Genomic DNA, 14,679 nt, shown 5'->3' on the forward strand with positions numbered 1-14,679 from the left:
TGTGTGTGTGTGTAGTGTGTGGTGTGTGTGTAGTGTGTGTGTGTGTGTGTTGTGTGTGTGTGTGTGTGTGATGTGTGTGTGTGTGTGTGTGTGTGTGTGTGTGTGTGTGTGTGTGTGTGTGTGTGTGTGTGTGGTTGTGTGTGTGTGTGTGTGGTGTGTGTGTTAGCTGAAAACTAGCACTTTTGTGTGTTTAGCCTTAACTTAAACTCAACTTCTTGATTCCGTCCTAAAAGCAATTTTCAAAACGGCATACATCTTGGTGACGTTACCTCGTGAGTATTATTACAATAACATAACCACAGATGGTGTATACCATCATTATAAAGTTAATGCTTTTGCTACAGTAGCTTTAGTCACCAGAACATCGACAATGTCACTATTTCAAACCATAGAAATTAATACAATTAAATGTATCTGTTACACTTTAAAGCTGTGAAATACAAATTGAGCAAGACTGAAATCTTGAATTAAGAAATACATTTAAATGGAAGATTAGGCAACTGGTTAAAAATCTAAACTGTCAGAAAAAAAACAGCATTTTATATGATTGTTCCATAAACAGTTTGCTATAGGCCTTAAACTGGGTCAATTATGGCAGATGCTTGACACCTGTGTCAGCTTGCCTGAAACATGTTGAACCAGAGTCATGGTACCTTTGATAGTCTGATGATGTATTGCTTGAGCAGTTATTTAGAAATAATTTACCACCAATTAAAGATCCGTTTCCTGTTTAATGAAATCCTGTCCATGCTGTAATATCTGTCTTGCAATCTACCTCCCACTTCCTTCACTGTTTCAACATTTTGTGTTTGTCGAAGGAGGCGGTTAGCACTTTATTTTCTTATTACAAATATGTGTGTTTTAATATAAGAGTCTGAAACTTCAGTTGATTAAAATCCACAGGGTAGTTTTAGTTATAAGAACGAAAAAAACGACAACCAGCATTTTGTTTTATGGTCAGATTTCAGCCGGATAATGAAGCAATACATATTTTCCATATGTTTCTGTTTAAAATGCCCTTTGGTTTATATTTAACTGTAGAGGCTGAAAAAGATGGCGTACATGTTGATCTGTACAAATACTCAAGCTTTGCATCTAATCTACTTTTGTAAAGAAATTATAAATAAAAAACCTGTTCCGTGCATTGTTCCTTTTTCTTGTCAATGCAAATGCTCGACTGTAAGTGACATCAGTTCCTTAAATAAAAAGGATCTGAAATTACACCACGCTTGGCTTCCTCCCACATGTACACTCTCAAATGAACCCTGAAGCTCAAACAGTCACTACCCTTCCTAAGAAATAAAGATAGAAAGATAAAAACTGGTGTGTCCAGATCAGGGCCGTTTCTAGCCTTTTGGGGGCCCTGTGCAAGATGCTGTTTGGGGGCCCTAGTTTTTTTTAACTACAATTGCGGGATTCCGAAGCCTTTAAGATGATCTGTGGAGAAGCATCAATCTGTTACACTTTAAGAGGAAAACAGGCTAATTTCATAAAAACCCAGCAATTGAAACTTACAAAAAATGATATTAAAAAAGGTAAACAATAAGGCTCCTCTATTCTTAAATGCAAAGAGATGCATCATTTTCACAACAATGTTACATTTAAATGTTTCCTCTTCCTCAGACGTCACTCATTGGGTGACAGCCCAACGATTTGATTGGAATTTATTACCCCAAAAACACAAGCCACAGCTTTGCTATCATTGCAGTTTAGTTGTGTTTATATCCTACATTTGATTCTTAATCATATAATGCTTCACCGAACACAGGAGGGGGCTTGGCTGTCTACAAATAAAGACGGCTCATTTTAATTCTCCCCAATATATTGAGGCTGAACCTGAACTTTCAGCTTTGGGGCCCCTAGTGGCCGCGGGGGCCCTAAGCATCTGCATAGTCGCCGATAGGAAGAAACGGCCCTGATCCATGACTGGGAAAGCAAAAAAGAGTTGATTCATTTGCATTGTGATATTTCCTGCTCATCACATTGTCATGTGATGTGGGGAAGTTGTCATGTCATAATCCCCGTGAGTATTATTTGTATATCATTTATAGATATAAAAACTTCCCACAACCAGAATGACTCAATAAAAAAAAGGGTGACGTAAAAGTATTTAGTTCCTCGAGGTGTGGGGAACTTGCTGGATTTGTGACACAGAAACCTGTTGAGGGGATGTGAAAAAGTGAAGTGTTGCAAACATATTTTCAAACTTGAGTGTGATCACACGTTTGTTGCAACACGTTAAAGGGGCCTGTTCCATTCATTTTCAGGATGACATCAGTAGTAGGTCTCTACTTTAAAGAGTCCCTCCTGCTGATGTTCAGGGTATATCAGTATGTAGTGTCCTACTTTAAAGAGTCCTCTCCTGCTGATGTTCAGGTGTATATCAGTATGTAGTGTCTCTACTTTAAAGAGTCCCTCCTGCTGATGTTCAGGTGTATATCAGTATGTAGGGTCTCTACTTTAAAGAGTCCTCTCCTGCTGATGTTCAGGTGTATATCAGTATGTCGTATCTCTACTTTAAAGAGTCCTCTCCTGCTGATGTTCAGGTGTATATCAGTATGTAGTGTCTCTACTTTAAAGAGTCCTCTCCTGCTGATGTTCAGGTGTATATCAGTATGTAGTGTCTCTACTTTAAAGAGTCCTCTCCTGCTGATGTTCAGGTGTATATCAGTAGTGTCTCTACTTTAAAGAGTCCTCTCCTGCTGATGTTCAGGTGTATATCAGTATGTAGGTCTCTACTTTAAAGAGTCCATCCTGCTGAGGTTGAGGTGTATATCAGTATGTAGTGTCTCTACTTTAAGGAGTCCTCTCCTGCTGATGTCCAGGTGTATATCAGTATGTAGTGTCTCTACTTTAAAGAGTCCTCTCCTGCTGAGTTCAGGTGTATATCAGTATGTAGTGTCTCTACTTTAAAGAGTCCTCTCCTGCTGATGTTAAGGTGTATATCAGTATGTAGGTCTATACTTTAAAGAGTCCTCTCCTGCTGATGTTCAGGTGTATCAGTATGTAGTGTCTCTACTTTAAAGAGTCTCTCCTGCTGATGTTCAGGTGTATATCAGTATGTAGTGTCTCTACTTTAAAGAGTCCTCTCCTGCTGATGTTCAGGTGTATATCAGTATGTAGGGTCTCTACTTTAAAGAGTCCTCTCCTGCTGATGTTCAGGTGTATATCAGTATGTCGTATCTCTATTAAAGAGTCCTCTCCTGCTGATGTTCAGGTGTATATCAGTATGTAGTGTCTCTACTTTAAAGAGTCCTCTCCTGCTGATGTTCAGGTGTATATCAGTAGGTAGTGTCTCTACTTTAAAGAGTCCTCTCCTGCTGATGTTCAGGTGTATACAGTATGTCGTGTCTCTACTTTAAAGAGTCCTCTCCTGCTGATGTTCAGGTGTATATCAGTATGTAGTGTCTCTACTTTAAAGAGTCCTCTCTGCTGATGTTCAGGTGTATATCAGTATGTCGTTGTCTCTACTTTAAAGAGTCCTCTCCTGCTGATGTTCAGGTGTATATCAGTATGTAGTGTCTCTACTTTAAAGAGTCCTCTCCTGCTGATGTTCAGGTGTATATCAGTATGTAGTGTCTCTACTTTAAAGAGTCCTCTCCTGCTGATGTTCAGGTGTATATCAGTATGTAGGGTCTCTACTTTAAAGAGTCCTCTCCTGCTGATGTTCAGGTGTATATCAGTATGTCGTGTCTCTACTTTAAAGAGTCCTCTCTGCTGATGTTCAGGTGTATATCAGTATGTAGTGTCTCTACTTTAAAGAGTCCTCTCTGCTGATGTTCAGGTGTATATCAGTATGTAGGTCTCTACTTTAAAGAGTCCTCTTCTGCTGATGTTCAGTGTATATCAGTATGTCGTGTCTCTACTTTAAAGAGTCCTCTCCTGCTGATGTTCAGGTGTATATCAGTATGTAGTGTCTCTACTTTAAAGAGTCCTCTCCTGCTGAGGTTCAGGTGTATATCAGTATGTCGTGTCTCTACTTTAAAGAGTCCTCTCCTGCTGATGTCCAGGTGTATATCAGTATGTAGTGTCTCTACTTTAAAGAGTCCTCTCCTGCTGATGTCAGGTGTATATCAGTATGTAGTGTCTCTACTTTAAAGAGTCCTCTCCTGCTGATGTTCAGGTGTATATCAGTATGTAGTGTCTCTACTTTAAAGAGTCCTCTCCTGCTGATGTTCAGGTGTATATCAGTATGTAGTATCTCTACTTTAAAGAGTCCTCTCCTGCTGATGTTCAGGTGTATATCAGTATGTAGTGTCTCTACTTTAAAGAGTCCTCTCCTGCTGATGTTCAGGTGTATATCAGTATGTCGTGTCTCTACTTTAAAGAGTCCTCTCCTGCTGATGTTCAGGTGTATATCAGTATGTAGTGTCTCTACTTAAAGAGTCCTCTCCTGCTGATGTTCAGGTGTATATCAGTATGTTGTGTCTCTACTTTACAGAGTCCTTCCTGCTGATGTTCCAGGTGTATATCAGTATGTAGTGTCTCTACTTTAAAGAGTCCTCTCCTGCTGAGTTCAGGTGTATATCAGTATGTCGGTCTCTACTTTAAAGAGTCCTCTCCTGCTGATGTTCAGGGGTTATATCAGTATGTAGTGTCTCTACTTTAAAGAGTCCTCTCCTGCTGATGTTCAGGTGTATATCAGTATGTAGTGTCTCTACTTTAAAGAGTCCTCTCCTGCTGATGTTCAGGTGTATATCAGTATGTCGTGTCTCTACTTTAAAGAGTCCTCTCCTGCTGATGTTCAGGTGTATATCAGTATGTCGTGTCTCTACTTTAAAGAGTCCTCTCTGCTGAGGTTCAGGTGTATATCAGTAGGCCTCTTACTTTAAAGAGTCCCTCCTGCTGAGGTTCAGGTGTATATCAGTAGTGGCTCTACTTTAAAGAGTCCACTCCTGCTGATGTTCAGGTGTATATCAGTATGTAGTGTCTCTACTTTAAAGAGTCCTCTCCTGCTGATGTTCAGGTGTATATCAGTATGTCGTGTCTCTACTTAAAGAGTCCTCTCCTGCTGATGTTCAGGTGTAATCAGTATGTAGTGTCTCTACTTTAAAGAGTCCTCTCCTGCTGATGTTCAGGTGTATATCAGTATGTAGTGTCTCTACTTTAAAGAGTCCTCTCCTGCTGATGTTCAGGTGTATATCAGTATGTAGTGTCTCTACTTTAAAGAGTCCTCTCCTGCTGAGTTCAGGTGTATATCAGTATGTGTGTCTCTACTTTAAAGAGTCCTCTCCTGCTGATGTTCAGGTGTATATCAGTATGTAGTGTCTCTACTTTAAAGAGTCCTCTCCTGCTGATGTTCAGGTATATCAGTATGTCGTGTCTCTACTTTAAAGAGTCTCCTGCTGATGTTCAGGTGTATATCAGTATGTAGTGTCTCTACTTTAAAGAGTCCTCTCCTGCTGATGTTCAGGTGTATATCAGTATGTCGTGTCTTACTTTAAAGAGTCCTCTCCTGCTGATGTTCAGGTGTATATCAGTATGTAGTGTCTCTACTTTAAAGAGTCCTCTCCTGCTGATGTTCAGGTGTATATCAGTGTGTAGTGTCTCTACTTTAAAGAGTCCTCTCCTGCTGAGGTTCAGGTGTATATCAGTAGTGCTCTACTTTAAAGAGTCCACTCCTGCTGATGTTCAGTGTGTATCAGTATGTAGTGTCTCTACTTTAAAGAGTCCACTCCTGCTGATGTTCAGTTGTATATCAGTATGTAGTGTCTCTACTTAAAGAGTCCTCTCCTGCTGATGTTCAGGTGTATATCAGTATGTAGTGTCTCTACTTTAAAGAGTCCTCTCCTGCTGATGTTCAGGTGTATATCAGTATGTCGTGTCTCTACTTTAAAGAGTCCTCTCCTGCTGATGTTCAGGTGTATATCAGTATGTAGTGTCTCTACTTTAAAGAGTCCACTCCTGCTGATGTTCAGGTGTATATCAGTATGTAGTGTCTCTACTTTAAAGAGTCCTCTCCTGCTGATGTTCAGGTGTATATCAGTATGTAGTGTCTCTACTTAAAGAGTCCTCTCCTGCTGATGTTCAGGTGTATATCAGTATGTCGTGTCTTACTTTAAAGAGTCCTCTCCTGCTGATGTCAGGTGTATATCAGTATGTAGTGTCTCTACTTTAAAGAGTCTCTCCTGCTGATGTTCAGGTGTATATCAGTATGTCGTTTCTCTACTTTAAAGAGTCCTCTCCTGCTGATGTTCAGGTGTATATCAGTATGTAGTGTCTCTACTTTAAAGAGTCCTCTCCTGCTGAGGTTCTGGTGTATATCAGTAGTGGCTCTCACTTTAAAGAGTCCACTCCTGCTGATGTTCAGGTGTATATCAGTATGTAGTGTCTCTACTTTAAAGAGTCCTCCTGCTGATGTTCAGTTGTATATCAGTATGTAGTGTCTCTACTTTAAAGAGTCCTCTCCTGCTGATGTTCAGGTGTATATCAGTATGTGTGTCTCTACTTTAAAGAGTCCTCTCCTGCTGATGTTCAGGTGTATATCAGTATGTCGTGTCTCTACTTTAAAGAGTCCTTCCTGCTGATGTTCAGGTGTATATCAGTATGTAGTGTCTCTACTTTAAAGAGTCCTCTCCTGCTGATGTTCAGGTGTATATCAGTATGTAGTGTCTCTACTTTAAAGAGTCCTCTCCTGCTGATGTTCAGGTGTATATCAGTATGTAGTGTCTCTACTTTAAAGAGTCCTCTCCTGCTGATGTTCAGGTGTATACAGTATGTAGTGTCTCTACTTTAAAGAGTCCTCTCCTGCTGATGTTCAGGTGTATATCAGTATGTCGTGTCTCTACTTTAAAGAGTCCTCTCCTTGCTGTTCAGGTGTATATCAGTATGTAGTGTCTCTTTAAAGAGTCCTCTCCTGCTGATGTTCAGGTGTATATCAGTATGTAGTGTCTCTACTTTAAAGAGTCCTCTCCTGCTGATGTCAGGTGTATATCAGTATGTCGTGTCTCTACTTTAAAGAGTCCTCTCCTGCTGAGGTTCAGGTGTATATCAGTAGTGGCTCTACTTTAAAGAGTCCACTCCTGCTGATGTTCAGGTGTATATCAGTATGTAGTGTCTCTACTTTAAAGAGTCACTCCTGCTGATGTTCAGTTGTATATCAGTATGTAGTGTCCTACTTTAAAGAGTCCTCTCCTGCTGATGTTCAGGTGTATATCAGTATTTAGTGTCTCTACTTTAAAGAGTCCTCTCCTGCGATGTTCAGGTGTATATCAGTATGTAGTGTCTCTACTTTAAAGAGTCCTCTCCTGCTGATGTTTCAGGTGTATATCAGTATGTAGTGTCTCTACTTTAAAGAGTCCTCTCCTGCTGATGTTCAGTGTATATCAGTATGTAGTGTCTCTACTTTAAAGAGTCCTCCTCCTGCTGATGTTCAGGTGGTATATCAGTATGTAGTGTCTCTACTTTAAAGAGTCCTCTCCTGCTGATGTTCAGGTGTATATCAGTATGTAGTGTCTCTACTTTAAAGGAGTCCTCTCCTGCTGATGTTCAGGTGTATATCAGTATGTAGTGTCTCTACTTTAAAGAGTCCCTCTCCTGCTGATGTTCAGGTGTATATCAGTATGTAGTGTCTGTACTTTAAAGAGTCCTCTCCTGCTGATGTCCAGGTGTATATCAGTATGTAGTGTCCTCTACTTTAAAGAGTCCTCTCCTGCTGATGTTCAGGTGTATATCAGTATGTAGTGTCCTCTACTTTAAAGAGTCCTCTCCTGCTGATGTTCAGGTGTATATCAGTATGTAAGTGTCTCTACTTTAAAGAGGTCCTCTCCTGCTGATGTTCGTGTATATCCAGTATGTAGTGTCTCTACTTAAAGTCCCCCCCCTGCTGATGTTCAGGTGTATATCAGTATGTAGTGTCTCTACTTTAAAGAGTCCTCTCCTGCTGATGTTCAGGTGTATATCAGTATGTAGTGTCTCTACTTTAAAGAGTCCTCTCCTGCTGATGTTCAGGTGTATATCAGCTATGTAGTGTATCTTACTTTAAAGAGTCCTCTCCCTGCTGATGTTCCAGGTGTATATCAGTATGTAGTGTCTCTACTTTAAAGAGTTCCTCTCCTGCTGATGTTCAGGGTGTATATCAGTATGTAGTGTCTCTACTTTAAAGAGTCCTCTCCTGCTGATGTTCAGGTGTATATCAGTATGTAGTGTCTCACTTTAAAGAGTCCTCTCCTGCTGATGTTCAGGTGTATATCAGTATGTAGTGTCTCTACTTTAAAGAGTCCTCTCCTGCTGATGTTCAGGTGTATATCAGTATGTAGTGTCTCTACTTTAAAGAGTCCTCTGCTGATGTTCAGTGTATCAGTATGTAGTGTCTCTACTTTAAAGAGTCCTCTCCTGCTGATGTTCAGGTGTATCAGTATGTCGTGTCTCTACTTTAAAGAGTCCTCTCTGCTGATGTTCAGGTGTATATCAGTATGTAGTGTCTCTACTTTAAAGAGTCCTCTCCTGCTGATGTTCAGGTGTATATCAGTATGTAGGTCTCTATTAAAGAGTCCTCTCCTGCTGATGTTCAGGTGTATATCAGTATGTCGTGTCTCTACTTTAAAGAGTCTCCTCTCCTGATGAGGTTCAGGTGTATATCAGTAGTGGCTCTACTTTAAAGAGTCCACTCCTGCTGATGTTCAGGTGTATATCAGTATGTAGTGTCTCTACTTTAAAGAGTCCACTCCTGCTGATGTTCAGGTGTATATCAGTATGTCGTGTCTCTACTTTAAAGAGTCCTCTCCTGCTGATGTTCAGGTGTATATCAGTATGTCGTGTCTCTACTTTAAAGAGTCCTCTCCTGCTGATGTTCAGGTGTATATCAGTATGTAGTGTCTCTACTTTAAAGAGTCCTCTCCTGCTGATGTTCAGGTGTATATCAGTAGTAGTGTCTCTACTTTAAAGAGTCCTCTCTGCTGATGTCAGGTGTATATCAGTATGTAGTGTCTCTACTTTAAAGAGTTCTCCTGCTGATGTTCAGGTGTATATCAGTATGTAGTGTCTCTACTTTAAAGAGTCCACTCCTGCTGATGTTCAGGTGTATATCAGTATGTAGTGTCTCTACTTTAAAGAGTCCTCTCCTGCTGATGTTCAGGTGTATATCAGTATGTAGTGTCTCTACTTTAAAGAGTCCTCTCCTGCTGATGTTCAGGTGTATATCAGTATGTCGTTTCTCTACTTTAAAGAGTCCTCTCCTGCTGATGTTCAGGTGTATATCAGTATGTAGTGTCTCTACTTTAAAGAGTCCTCTCCTGCTGGTTCAGGTGTATATCAGTAGTGCTCTACTTTAAAGAGTCCACTCCTGCTGATGTTCAGGTGTATATCAGTATGTAGTGTCTCTACTTTAAAGAGTCCACTCCTGCTGATGTTCAGGTGTATATCAGTATGTAGTGTCTCTACTTTAAAGAGTCCTCTCCTGCTGATGTTCAGGTGTATATCAGTATGTAGTGTCTCTACTTTAAAGAGTCCTCTCCTGCTGATGTTCAGGTGTATATCAGTATGTCGTGTCTCTACTTTAAAGAGTCCTTGCTGCTGATGTTCAGGTGTATATCAGTATGTAGTGTCTCTACTTTAAAGAGTCCTCCCTGCTGATGTTCAGGTGTATATCAGTATGTAGTGTCTCTACTTTAAAGAGTCCACTCCTGCTGATGTTCAGGTGTATATCAGTATGTAGTGTCTCTACTTTAAAGAGTCCTCTCCTGCTGATGTTCAGGTGTATATCAGTATGTAGTGTCTCTACTTTAAAGAGTCCTCTCCTGCTGATGTTCAGGTGCTATATCAGTATGTAGTGTCTGCTACTTTAAAGAGTCCTATCCTGCTGATGTTCAGGTGTTATATCAGTATTGTAGTTTTGTCTCTACTTTTTAAAGAGTCATCTCCTGCTGATGTTTACAGTTGTATATCAGTATGTAGTGTCTCTACTTTAACGAGGTCCTCTACTGCTGATGTTCAGGTGTATATCCAGTATTGTAAGTTGTCGTCTACTTTAAAGAGTCCTCTCCTGCTATGTTCAGGTGTGTAATATCAGTATTGTAGTGTCTCTACTTTAAAGAGTCCTCTCCTTGCTGATTGTTCAGGTGTATATCAGGTATGTTATTGTCTTCTACTTTCAAGAGTCCTCTCCTTTGCTGATGTTCATGTTGTATATCATGTATGTAGTGGTCTCTACTTTAAAGAGTCCTCTCCTGCTGTATGTTCATGTGTGTTGTATATCAGTATGTCGTGTCTCTACTTTAAAGTCCTCTCCTTGCTGATGATCAGGTGTATATCAGTATGTCTTGTCTTCTACTTTTAAAGAGTCCTCTCCTGCTGATGTTCAGTTGTATATCAGTCATTTAGTGTCTCTACTTTAAAGAGTCCTCTCTGCTGATGTTCAGGTGTATATCAGTATGTAGTGTCTCTACTTTAAAGAGTCCTCTCCTGCTGATGTTCAGGTGTATATCAGTATGTAGTTGTCTCTACTTTAAAGAGTCCTCTCCTGCTGATGTTCAGGTGTATATCAGTATGTAGTGTCTCTACTTTAAAGAGTCCTCTCCTGCTGATGTTCAGGTGTATATCAGTATGTAGTGTCTCTACTTTAAAGAGTCCTCTCCCTGCTGATGTTCTAGTGTATATCAGTATGTAGTGTCTCTACTTTAAAGAGTCCTCTCCTGCTGATGTTCAGGTGTATATCAGTATGTAGTGTCTCTACTTTAAAGAGTCCTCTCCTGCTGATGTTCAGTGTATATCAGTATGTAGTGTCTCTACTTTAAAGAGTTCCTCTCCTGCTGATGTTCAGGTGTATATCAGTATGTAGTGTCTCTACTTTAAAGAGTCCTCCCTCCTGCTGATGTTCAGGTGATATCAGTAGTAGTGTCTCTACTTTAAAGAGTCCTCTCCTGCTGATGTTCAGGTGTATATCAGTATGTAGTGTCTCTACTTTAAAGAGTCCCTCTCTGCTGATGTTCAGGTGTATATCAGTATGGTAGTGTCTCTACTTTAAAGAGTCCTCTCCTGCTGATGTTCAGGTGTATATCGTATGTAGTGTCTCTACTTTAAAGAGTTCCTCTCCTGCTGATGTTCAGGGTGTATATCAGTATGTAGTGTCTCTACTTTAAGAGTCCTCTCCTGCTGATGTTCAGGTGTATATCAGTATGTATAGTCTCTACTTTAAAGAGTCCTCTCCTGCTGATGTTCAGGTGTATACAGTATGTAGTGTCTCTACTTTAAGAGTTCTCCCTGCGATGTTCAGGTTGTCATATCAGTATTAGTGTCTCTACTTTAAAGAGTCCTCTCCTGCTGATGTTCAGGTGTATATCAGTATGTAGTGTCTCTACTTTAACGAGTCCTCTCCTGCTGATGTTCAGGTGTATATCAGTATGTAGTGTCTCTACTTTAAAGAGTCCTCTCCTGCTGATGTTCAGGTGTATATCAGTATTGTAGTGTCTCTACTTTAAAGAGTCCTCTCCTGCTGATGTTCAGGGTATATCAGTATGTAGTGTCTCTTACTTTAAAGAGTCCTCTCCTGCTGATGTTCAGGTGTATATCAGTATGTAGTGTCTCTACTTTAAAGAGTCCTCTCCTGCTGATGTTCAGGTGTATATCAGTATGTAGTGTATCTACTTTAAAGAGTCCTCTCCTGCCTGATGTTCAGGTGTATATCAGTATGTAGTGTCTCTACTTTAAAGAGTCCTCTCCTGCTGATGTTCAGGTGTATATCAGTATGTAGTGTCTTCTACTTTAAGAGTCCTCTCCTGCTGATGTTTCAGGTGTATATCAGTATGTAGTTGTCTCTACTTTAAAGATCCCTCTCCTGCTGATGTTCAGGTGTATATCAGTATGTAGTGTCTCTACTTTAAAGAGTCCTCTCCTGCTGATGTTCAGGTGTATATCAGTATGTAGTGTCTCTACTTTAAAGAGTCCTCTCCTGCTGAGGTTCTGGTGTATATCAGTAGTGGCTCTACTTTAAAGAGTCCTCTCCTGCTGATGTTCAGGTGTATATCAGTATGTAGTGTCTCTACTTTAAAGAGTCCACTCCTGCTGATGTTCAGTGTATATCAGTATGTAGTGTCTACTTTAAAGAGTCCTCTCTGCTGATGTTCAGGTGTATATCAGTATGTAGGTCTCTACTTTAAAGAGTCCTCTCCTGCTGATGTTCAGGTGTATATCAGTATGTCGTGTCTCTACTTTAAAGAGTCCTTCCTGCTGATGTTCAGGTGTATATCAGTATGTAGTGTCTCTACTTTAAAGAGTCCTCTCCTGCTGATGTTCAGGTGTATATCAGTATGTAGTGTCTCTACTTTAAAGAGTCCACTCCTGCTGATGTTCAGGTGTATATCAGTATGTAGTGTCTCTACTTTAAAGAGTCCTCTCCTGCTGATGTTCAGGTGTATATCAGTATGTAGTGTCTCTACTTTAAAGAGTCCTCTCCTGCTGATTCAGGTGTATATCAGTATGTCGTGTCTCTACTTTAAAGAGTCCTCTCCTGCTGATGTTCAGGTGTATATCAGTATGTAGTGTCTCTACTTTAAAGAGTCCTCCTGCTGATGTTCAGGTGTATATCAGTATGTAGTGTCTCTACTTTAAAGAGTCCTCTCCTGCTGATGTTCAGGTGTATATCAGTATGTAGTGTCTCTACTTTAAAGAGTCCTCTCCTGCTGAGGTTCAGGTGTATATCAGTAGTGGCTCTACTTTAAAGAGTCCACTCCTGCTGATGTTCAGGTGTATATCAGTATGTAGTGTCTCTACTTTAAAGAGTCCTCTCCTGCTGATGTTCAGTGTATATCAGTATGTAGTGTCTCTACTTTAAAGAGTCCTCTCCTGCTGATGTTCAGGTGTATATCAGTATGTAGTGTCTCTACTTTAAAGAGTCCTCTCCTGCTGATGTTCAGGTGTATATCAGTATGTAGTGTCTCTACTTTAAAGAGTCCTCTCCTGCTGATGTTCAGGTGTATATGTAGTGTCTCTACTTTAAAGAGTCCTCTCCTGCTGATGTTCAGGTGTATATCAGTATGTAGGTCTCTACTTTAAAGAGTCCACTCCTGCTGATGTTCAGGTGTATATCAGTATGTAGTGTCTCTACTTTAAAGAGTCCTCTCCTGCTGATGTTCAGGTGTATATCAGTATGTAGTGTCTCTACTTTAAAGAGTCCTCTCCTGCTGATGTTCAGGGTATATCAGTATGTCGTGTCTCTACTTTAAAGAGTCCTCTCCTGCTGAGGTTCAGGTGTATATCAGTAGTGCTCTACTTTAAAGAGTCCCTCCTGCTGATGTTCAGGTGTATATCAGTATGTAGTGTCTCTACTTTAAAGAGTCCACTCCTGCTGATGTTCAGTTGTATATCAGTATGTAGTGTCTCTACTTTAAAGAGTCCTCTCCTGCTGATGTTCAGGTGTATATCAGTATGTAGTGTCTCTACTTTAAAGAGTCCTCTCCTGCTGATTCAGGTGTATATCAGTATGTAGTGTCTCTACTTTAAAGAGTCCTCTCCTGCTGATGTTCAGGTGTATATCAGTATGTAGTGTCTCTACTTTAAAGAGTCCTCTCCTGCTGATGTTCAGGTGTATATCAGTATGTCGGTCTACTTTAAAGAGTCCTCTCCTGCTGATGTTCAGGTGTATATCAGTATGTAGTGTCTCTACTTTAAGAGTCCTCTCCTGCTGATGTTCAGGTGTATATCAGTATGTAGTGTCTCTACTTTAAAGAGTCCTCTCCTGCTGATGTTCAGGTGTATATCAGTATGTCGTGTCTTACTTTAAAGAGTCCTCTCCTGCTGAGGTTCAGGTGTATATCAGTAGTGGCTCTACTTTAAAGAGTCCACTCCTGCTGATGTTCAGGTGTATATCAGTATGTAGTGTCTCTACTTTAAAGAGTCCACTCCTGCTGATGTTCAGTGTATATCAGTATGTAGTGTCTCTACTTTAAAGAGTCCTCTCCTGCTTGATGTTCAGGTGTATATCAGTATGTAGTGCTCTACTTTAAGAGTCCTCTCCTGCTGATGTTCAGGTGTTAATCAGTATTGTAGTTGTCTCTACTTTAAAGAGTCCTCTCCTGCTGATGTTCAGGTGTATATCAGTATGTAGTGGTCTCTACTTTAAGAGTCCTCTCCTGCTGATGTTCAGGTGTATATCAGTATGTAGTGTCTCTACTTTAAAGAGTCCTCTCTGCTGATGTTCAGGTGTATATCAGTATGTAGTGTCTCTACTTTAAAGAGTCCTCTCCTGCTGATGTTCAGGTGTATATCAGTATGTAGTGTCTCTACTTTAAAGAGTCCTCTCTCTGCTGATGTTCAGGTGTATATCAGTATGTAGTGTCTCTACTTTAAAGAGTCCTCTCCTGCTGATGTTCAGGTGTATATCAGTATGTAGTGTCTCTACTTTTAAAGAGTCCTCTCCTGCTGATGTTCAGGTGTATATCAGTATGTAGTGTCTCTACTTTAAAGAGTCCTCTCCTGCTGATGTTCAGGTGTATATCGTATGTCGTGTCTCTACTTTAAAGTAGAGTCCTCTCCTGCTGATGTTCAGGTGTATATCGTATGTAGTGTCTGCTACTTTAAAGAGTCCTATCCTGCTGATGTTCAGGTGTATATCAGTATGTAGTGTCTCTACTTTAAAGAGTCCTCTCCTGCTGATGTTCAGGTGTATATCAGTATGTAGTGTCTCTACTTTAAAGAGTCCTCTCCTGCTGATGTTTCAGGTTTTGTATATCAGTATTGTAGGTG

This window comes from Gymnodraco acuticeps, unplaced genomic scaffold, assembly GCF_902827175.1.
Source record: "Gymnodraco acuticeps unplaced genomic scaffold, fGymAcu1.1, whole genome shotgun sequence".
Lineage (NCBI taxonomy): Eukaryota > Metazoa > Chordata > Actinopteri > Perciformes > Bathydraconidae > Gymnodraco > Gymnodraco acuticeps.